General features: G+C 49.6%; 1 pseudogene; it reads right to left on the bottom strand.

The window, feature by feature from the left end:
• Positions 1-6,668: 6,668 nt before the first annotated feature.
• Positions 6,669-8,821, bottom strand: LOC105535902 (annotated as a pseudogene).
• Between the last annotated feature and the right edge of the window lie 311 nt (positions 8,822-9,132).

Genomic DNA, 9,132 nt, shown 5'->3' with positions numbered 1-9,132 from the left:
CGAGCGAAGGAGAGTTCCAGGTTCGAACCTGTAATAAAGATCCTTGCTGCTTAGCTTTGACTCTGGACTCTGGTGGTCTTCTTCGGGGAATAAACGGTCTAGGCATAACACCCCAGCTGCAAGGTCTTCTCGGAAGGAAAGCATGAAGCTTCCAGCCTCTGCAGACCAGAAGGTCCTGAAGATGTAAGCTGGATCCCAAGTGTCCACACCCACATCCTGCACCCCCTCCCTGGCTCTCACTGCCCTTGGCTTAACACAGCTCCTTGGGAGAGCCACAGCGTGACCCCTGCTTCTGCACCCAATATTCCATCCCTCTTCATTCTTCATCTTTCACTTAAATGTCACCCACCCTTTGAAATCTTCTTGAACATCAAGGCTGAGATCAGTCACCTGTTACCTCCTGATAGCACCGTGATTGTCATCTGCCATGCCCTTATCATGGTTCTTTGTGGCTTTTCTGTTAAGGCAGACACGCAAAAGTCAGGTCTCTGCTGTGGTTTCTGATCATCAACAGGAAGTGATCAAGTCTTTTCAGTGACCAAATTGACTGAGGGATTTATTGTTAGTTGAACCAGAGCAGACTATTCAGCACCAGACGTCTGGACTGTTCTTTTTCTTCTCCCCCAACACTCTCCACCAATAAAATACATATTTTTCCTTAACTTTTCATGTGTGTATGTGTGCGTGTTTTCAAGTGTACAATTTAGTGGCATTTCACAATATTTTGCAATTATCTGTGATAATGTGGGCAAAAACTGTATAATTATTTCCAGACTCTCAAATACATTATGGCCCCAGGACAGTTAAAACCACACAATCTGCCCTGTGAAAAGGTTTTTCCTCCTCTGCTCCACAGGAATTTAATCTCCTTCCTGTGTGAATGAATGTGCTTGTTCTGAGGAGAAGGAAGGAGGGTTCCTCTGAAAAAAGTCATTTGGGATCCAAATCTGGAGATATTCCCCTTAGGGAGGCTGACACACTCTTGTCAATTTTTGCTTTCCCTTTTCTTTGTGACTGTGTGTAACCCACGTGATGATGTCACAACTGTTTTCCCTAATAGTTTCAGCCAAGGGATTTATAAACGTAGTAAGCTGGAAGGCTCTGAGTCTCACCCGTCCTTAGCCTCTCCTAGCAGGTGGTTGATGCTGTTGGCAGCCTGGGCTCCTGCAGCCCTGCATGTGGCTGTGTCCTGTGTTGGGAGGGCTAAGCGGGGAAAAGGTGGGCTGTGGAATCCAGCCTTAGACATTCCTCCATGCATCTGACTCCGTAGGGCACAGCTGAGAAGCAGCGTCACAGGGAAGCCCTGGGGCTGTCTGGAAGAGAGGGAGGTTTGAAGACCTGCAGGCAGCAAGTCTCACCAAGTCACCATGACAGGACAGACGGGTTGAGTGAGACACACCTTGAACATAGGACTTTCATCATCAATTCACTTTTTTCATTCATTCATTTAATACACCCTGTACACTTACTGTGTGCCAGTCGATGCTATGGCCACAATTGTGACTTAGTTCCAGGTCCTGCCCTCCTGGTTATCATAGTCCAGGGAGGACAGAGACACCTCTCCAGTGATGACCCAGGGTGAGTAAGGCTGGGAGCAGTGCCCAGGGTACCAGAAATGGCTTCCTGGAGGGCACCAGAAGACAAGCATTGGATGACTCTGGCTTTCCCACCTTTCTTCTTGCCCAGAGTTCCCAGAATCACTGTAGAATGCACTACAAATGCAGATTAGTTCGTTTTCATGGTACTATAAAGAATGACCTGGGCTGGGCATGGTGGCTCATGCCTGTAATCCCAGCACTTTGGGAGGCCAAGACGGGCGGATCACGAGGTCAGGAGATCGAGACCATCTGGCTAACACAGTGAAACCCCGTCTCTACTAAAAAAACACAAAAAATTAGCCGGGCGTGATGGCGGACGCCTGTAGTCCCAGCTACTCGGGAGGCTGAGGCAGGAGAATGGCATGAACCCGGGAGGTGGAGCTTGCAGTGAGCCGAGATCGTGCCACTGCACTCCAGCCTGGGCGACACAGCGAGACTCCATCTCAAAAAAAAGAATGACTTGAAACTGGAAAATTTATAAAGGAAAGAGGTTTAATTGACTCACAGTTTTTCATGACTAAGGAGGTCTCAGGAAATGTACAATCATGGCAGAGGGTGAAGGGAACGCCATGGGGGCAGGAGGGAAAGAGAGGGAGCAGGGAACTGCTACACACTTTTAAACCATCAGATCTCATGAGAACTCGACCACTATCACGAGAACAACAATAGGGAAATTGCCCCCATGATCCAATCACCTCCCACCAGATCCCTTCCCTGACACATGGGAATTGCAATTTGAGAGGAGTTGTTTGGGGACACAGAGCCAAACTATATCAGAATGCACCATCCTAAGAAAGGAATCATTGCCTGAAAGTGCCTGGGCTTTGTTTCTATTCTTCCCAGAGAATGCAACAACTTGAACTAAAGAGAAACTGCCCAGGACAGCCCTGGCCTCATTCCCATCCCTTCTAGAGGGGGTGTCCGGTAACACTTGCCCAGGGCATGTCCACCACACATAAAACCCAGAGCTCACTGCTGAGTCCTCAGCTGTGGTGCAAGTGGGGCAAGCACGGGAGACTCTATCTGCCCTCGGCAGTGCTCCTGAGCCTTGGGGGACCAGTGAGTCATGAATCCTACGCTTCCACTGTCCCTTGCTGCCTGTCTGTAAGTAATTAACTTGCTTTGTCAAACTGGCTGTGGTTGTGGGTGTTCTGTTCGCCACACTCAGTGTAGTCAGAGTACAGCCCAAGATGCAGTGGCTGAGGTGTTCAGACCTGTATTCCGGGTGGTTAGCGCAGTGGTGGCCTTTGCCATCCTCCCTGCAGTGGGAGTCCTCCCTTGGGATTGGTAACTCATGAGTGCTGCAACTTTGGCAGAGCAAGAGGGATCCAATCTGATGAGCCCATGGCTTACCAGGTGGGCTGTAATATGAAAATGTTTGTTCTTTGGCCCTCTTCCTATTATGACGCTAAACTTGGAACTTCCTAAGTGATAGGAGTGTCTTTTGTTCTTCCCAATGAGCCTCTTTCAGATCACACAGTAGGAGCTCAGGCTAAAAATATGCCTTAGGGTAGGGCCCCCAGGTAGCCTCAGCATCAGGGCAGTAACCAGAAGAAAGACCAAAATATTTGAGGATTAGAGGGAAGGAACCTTCAGTGTCACCCACTAACCTCCAAGAAAGGTGATGATGGGGAGGCAATACAGACCAAAGTATAAAAACTCTTTTTTTTTTTTTTTTTTTGAGACAGAGTTTTGCTCTGTCACCCAGTCTGGAGTGCAGTGGCATGATCTTGGCTCACTCCAACATCCACCGTCCAAGTTCAGGCAATTCTCCCTGCCTCAGCCTCCCGAGTAGCGGGGATTACAGGCGCCCGCCACCATGCCCGGATAATTTCTGTATTTTTTGGTAGAGACAAGGTTTCCCCATTATGGCCAGCGTAGTCTTGAACGCTTGACCTCAGGTGATCCGCCCACCTCAGCCTCCCAAAGTTCTGGGATTACAGGCGTGAGCCACTGCACCTGGCCTAAAAACTCCTGAACAAGAAGAATTGAACTTCCTAGCTGCTGAACACATGGAGATGTGGAGAGGATCCAGAGTCCAGGGAGGCCATGGAAGCTCCCACCATCCCCATCACTTCCCCTGTCCATCTCCCCTTATAAGCCTCGGCGAGATCTAGTCTTTCTTCTCAGTGCTCCTAAGCTACAGGCAGTCCCTAAGCAGGGGAGAGAAGTAATCAGATTGTGATTCAGGAAAATCTGTGTGTCCTTCTGTTGGGAGGAGCCTGGTTGGGAGGATTGAGATGGGAGCAAGAGACCAGGCAGGAGGCAGATGGAGCAGAAATACTCATGCAATTTCCAGAGTCCTGCAGGTCCACTCGCTCTCATGGGTGGATGAGATAAGCACTCACATCCCCGACCCCATTTCTCACTCTGCCTTCAGGCCTCCCCTCTCCTGCAGCTGCCGTGTAGAGCAGTGATCTCCAACATGGGGACTGTGACACTTTTTCAGGTTGTGAACCAATTTATTTGTCACCATGGGTATCTTAGACATTAAACTAGCATCAATAAAGAATAGAGGAATGTGCACACTACAGTATCTTATTCATCGGTGTTTAATTCAACTTTCTTTTGGGCTGTGTGTCAGTCATATAGAATGTGATGTGAGTTTTTCCTAGTGAGTCACAACCAAACAGTTACTAAACACCGGAAGGAAAAATCCTCTGGGCACAGGCTCACCTCGTCTTTCCTAAAATCACTGACTAGCTGCCCTAGTATGTCGCTCCAGAAAAACAAGTTGAGAGCTCACAGCCTCAGTCCTAGGTCCTTCCTGGGCAGGCTGAGATTGGGCTTGGCATTTGGCCTGCTAAAAAGAGGGTTGAATTTAGGCCTGGAGACTAGCCAGTGCCAAGGAGAAGCACATTCCTCAGGGTGGGGTTGGGTTGGCGTCTCTGGGGAGGGAGGAGCCCAGCTGGCCATCCTTGGCCTTGGTCCTGGTCTCTCAGGGCAGTTAAGTCAGGCTGGGAAGAGAAATCAGCAGAGGGAGATGATGACAGAGCCGGGGAGTCAGAGGCTAGGTGGGAGGCAGGGCAGCTGGACCAGCCCAGGGCTCTGTGGATGCAAGAGCTCCTGTCTCAGCAATCCTGAGACTTTGCAGTCACATACACCTGGGTTGGGATCTTTTCATTTTCTCAAAGGGTCAGATAAGCTCTTTTCTAGTAGCCCTTTCATCTCCCTGTATGGCAAGAACATTCAATTTTGGAGATTGACAGCTTTTCAGTCCTTAGTCACATCCACTGCACATCTGGGCACAGCATGTGCTCCCTCTCTCAGCAGCAGCAGGACATTCAAACCACTTAAAACCCAACCCACATGCAGCAACCCTCACCATGGGCACAGGCACAAAAATAGGCAAAGCCACCTGGGTAAGTGCACACTTGCTTCACACTGGACCAAGCCTGAATCCTTCTTCTTGGGGAGTGCTGACACTGGGTCCTATTTTGGTTATAAAATTTATTTTACATCCATGAGCAACTGTGTGTCATTTCTCCTGAAATCCATTACAGTTCCAAGGTGGGGAATTTTCCCAGCAAGCAGCAGTGTCCGCTAAAACCCCATATCAAAATTCCCAAAGAAGCAGCCTGTGCATCCCCCATCCGAGAGCTGCCCACTCTGGGTTGTCACTGTCCAGGGACAGTGGGCCTGAAACTCTTTGAGGACAGGAAGCCGGGCTGCATCACTCACTGCCATGTCCTTAGTTATTGGGGACCCCATCTCTTTCCAGGGTCACAGGACTCTCATGGATTCCTGGGAAATAAGAGTAAACTCCAACTCCCATTGGTTACATTTTGCCACCCTAGTTTTCTCTATGAAAGAAAGACTCTGGCATAAGGGCCCCCTGCAGGTCATAGACACCATCTGGACGGGACTCAGGCACCCCTATTCCAGCCCAGAATCCCCCTTAGTCCTGAGCTGAACCCCTCCAGAAAGGCAAGCAGCCCCTGATCCCAGATGCCCCAGGCTGGCCTCAGGAAAGACTTTCCCACAATCCCAAGTGCTGCTGGGGGACTGAGCTTCTGGAACGCGGCACACAGGAGAGCACTGGGGTTTCCTGCTGTCATGGGCTTTGCCTCTGGAATAAGTGCAAAAGAGATGGAATCATTATCTGGGTGACACCTGGGTGTGATTTCCACCTGGCCTCATGGAGTCTCTCCCAGATGACAGGCAGGAATTTGGTGGAATGTCAAATGTTCAAAAAGAATGTTAGGAATGCAGATGTCACTGAGGGAGAGGGTTGGGCCTCACCGGTGCCTGAGGGCCCATCCTCTGATATCCGCCTGGGTGGGTGGAGTGCACTGTGTTCCACCTGCACACTTCACACACGCAGGCTGGTCCCTGCTACCTGCAACAAGAACTTAGGTGCCAGCCCCTGAAAGAACCGTAACACAAACAGGGCTGAAACATGACCTCCCACACTGCACATTACAAGTAACAAGAAGCAGAGAAAAGCTGCAGCCTTTTGAGGACCAGAGACCGAGGGGTTTGTCAAGTCAGAGCTGTGACATCCTCTTTGAGGCTCTGTGGTTCTTGGTGTCTCCAAGCTTCCAGGCACTGCCATGTTCCCCTTGTCCAGATGCAGGTGCCTGCAGCAGAAGCTGTATGCGGTACATCTGGTCCAGCCACAGCCTTGCATGGAGATGGCATTTATGCCAGCTCCTGGAACTGCCCACTCCACCGAAGCAGCCAGAGTGCTTGGCTGTGCACAGTGGCCAGACCCTACTCTTGCTTGCTCACACACCATGCCTGGCTTGCCTGTGGCAGGTGTGGGATCTGGCGTGGTAGTGTGGTCGGAGTGCAGTCAAGCCAAGTGGGTGGAACAAGCACAGCAGGCAGGAGCAATACTCAGGGAGTCTCAGGACCAGGTGACAGCCCTGGGTCTGCTGAAGTGCTAAATCTGAAAAATCCCTCAAAGACCAGTTCTTTAGGTTTTACAATAGTGATATGATGAGGTAGTGTTGGGGAAGTGGCTGGTAGCATCTTTTGCCTTTCCCTCAAGATGAAGCCAAAGATTTTCTTTTTTTTTTTTTCCAGTTGTCAAATGATCCTTTATTGAAATATTTTCCTTTGTGCTTCTTAACTAGCTGGGCATTCCACAGCACCACTGTTGGTGTCATCTATGATGTCATAAGGGTGGCGGCCATCAACATCACAGTCCACAGACTGGGCATTCCCCCGATGTCTTTAATGGTTCCAGAGAGTTCTCTGGCTAAAGATCGGTGCTGGATCTGTCGAGCAATGTCAACAATCTCATCAAAAGAGATATTCCTACTGTGTTTAATGTTTTTCTGTTTCTTTCTGTCTCTTGGTGGTTCCTTGGGGGGCTTTGATGATTAGGGCAGAAGCAGAAGGCAGCACCTCAATCTGGGCCTGTTTTGAATGTTCAGTTTTACTGTAATCCTCAGGCCCTTCCAGTCACCCATTGCCTTGTCAATGTCATCACCAACCTTTTTTGGGGACAGACCAAGGGGCTAATCTTGGGGGCCAGAACAGAAGTGGCACCGATTTCACCCCCAGTGCACCTGAGGTATAGAACTTTGATCTCACTGGGGTCATAGTGGTGGCGGCTGGTATTGGGGTGAACCCAGATTTGGGATGACCAAAGAAAGGTGCACCTTGGCCTCCTCTGAGCCAAAAGCTGAAAGTGAAACCAAAGATTTTCTAGCATCCAGTTCCTACATACGAACGCCCAGGGAATAGAGAACCACACACTTTCTTTTTACTTACCTTAAGTGTCACATTTTTCTTCTTTAATGTCACATAAGAGCAATATTTTCTTCAGGTATCTTATCACAAGAACCACTACAAATTCTAAATCAGTGAGATCAGCCTTTCCATGGAGAATTCATGTTGACATCCCTGGTCCCATATTTGCCAAATAGAAAGTTTCCCAGAAAATCAGATACTATGTGTTATGAAAGAACAGGAAGTATTTAGTCATGAAAAATTAAGGATTCACAAGACCTCAAGGGAGAATCTATAAAGAAGTGAATGAATGAAGAGAAACTTCCCAGCTTAAGAATAAAGCAGGAGGCAGAGGATGACATTTGACTCAGCAGAGCCTACACATGGTCTGAGTGTCCATTCCTGGCCTATGTGGAAAAAGCCTGTGAAAGATGCTTTGTACAATGACTTTGGCGATATAGGATGACAAGTAAATTTGTTACCCGGTGAATAGCTTAAAAGGAAACCAATAATGGAAACTCTTGGATGGTGGGAGGAACCTCACTCCATGCCTGTCTTCTGATGTTCATATGTTTTCTGCCTTTGCCTGAGAACTCATCTCCCAGCACACGACCAGACCGCTGTGGGAGAAGGAAGGGGAAGACGGGGTGAGTGGACAGCCACAGATACGGCTGGCACTGACATTTAGAAGACTGGGTGGAACCAGGGCTCGATATGGCTTAGGCAGTTCAGAAACTGAAACAGGGCTGTGAATGGGGCTGACCCGGGTGCTGTGGATGGGGAATTGCAGAGATTTGGCTGGGCATGGGAACAGGGATGAGGGAACAGGGAGTTTGGGGTGGGGAGCGAGCCCTGGTCGTGGCTGAGATAGGAGATGGGCTCGGGCGGGAATGGGGTCCTGTGCTCCTTATCCAGAACACGGCTTCGTATAGCAATTGCTCTGGGGCGGCTGCAGCTGCGTGAATGGTGATCAGCTGATCTTAGCCACTCCTTGTATCCCACTTTCCTAGAGGAGCTGGTGATGTCACGGCATGTCTGGCCCTCCTGCAGAGACAGGCTGGGTCGTTGGGCAGTAGAGGAGCCAGGCAGTGTATGTGGGATAGTAGATTTGATCTCAGACACTTTGAGAACCAGGGGAGAAGTGGTGCACCCTTCACCTTCTCTGCCCTACGTGCCCCCTCTTTGGCAAACAGGAAGGTGCAGCCTGCTTCTGGGGTTATCGCCCTCCCCCACTCACACAGCCACACAGTGATTCCACAGGATCCTACTGAGCTATGACTCTCTCCACTTTCCTTGGTACATTGCTAACCCCTGACATCCTCCCATCAGGTCCTGACCTCAAAACCCAAGCCCATGGCCCAGGACGCAGTAACTGCTCACTCACCTGCAGCTCATGGTATTTGGGTGCGAGAGACTGTGAGACTGTGTGACTCAGGCACCTGACTTTCACAGGTTTGGAAGGTGGGAGTAGATCTGGCGGGACCTCTGGGACTCACATTCCTCTGGGGGCTCTTCAACTCCTTCTCTGTCTCATTAATGGTCATTTACCCAGGACAGGAGAACTTGGAAGCCCACATGTCCCACGCTCTTTGTGTCAGACACTGGTGATGCAGTGCTGAGTAGAAAACGCAAAGTCAGTGTCTTCATGAAGTTCATGACAGAGAGAGAGAAAGAGAGAGAGAGAAAGAGAGAGAAAGAGAGAGAAGGTAGGAGAATAAAACTCCTGATTTTGGTTATTGTGGTGCTTGTGTTTAGTGTCATTGTCACTGTGAAGTTCTGGTGGAGAAATTCCACAGCCCTCCGGAGATTTTCAAGGACATTTTTCCTTAACGTGCTTTTTCAGAGGGTGGAGTGT

The sequence above is a fragment of the Mandrillus leucophaeus genome, unplaced genomic scaffold (assembly GCF_000951045.1).
Source record: "Mandrillus leucophaeus isolate KB7577 unplaced genomic scaffold, Mleu.le_1.0 Scaffold151, whole genome shotgun sequence".
NCBI lineage: Eukaryota > Metazoa > Chordata > Mammalia > Primates > Cercopithecidae > Mandrillus > Mandrillus leucophaeus.
This window is presented reverse-complemented; position numbering and strand designations above follow the sequence as displayed.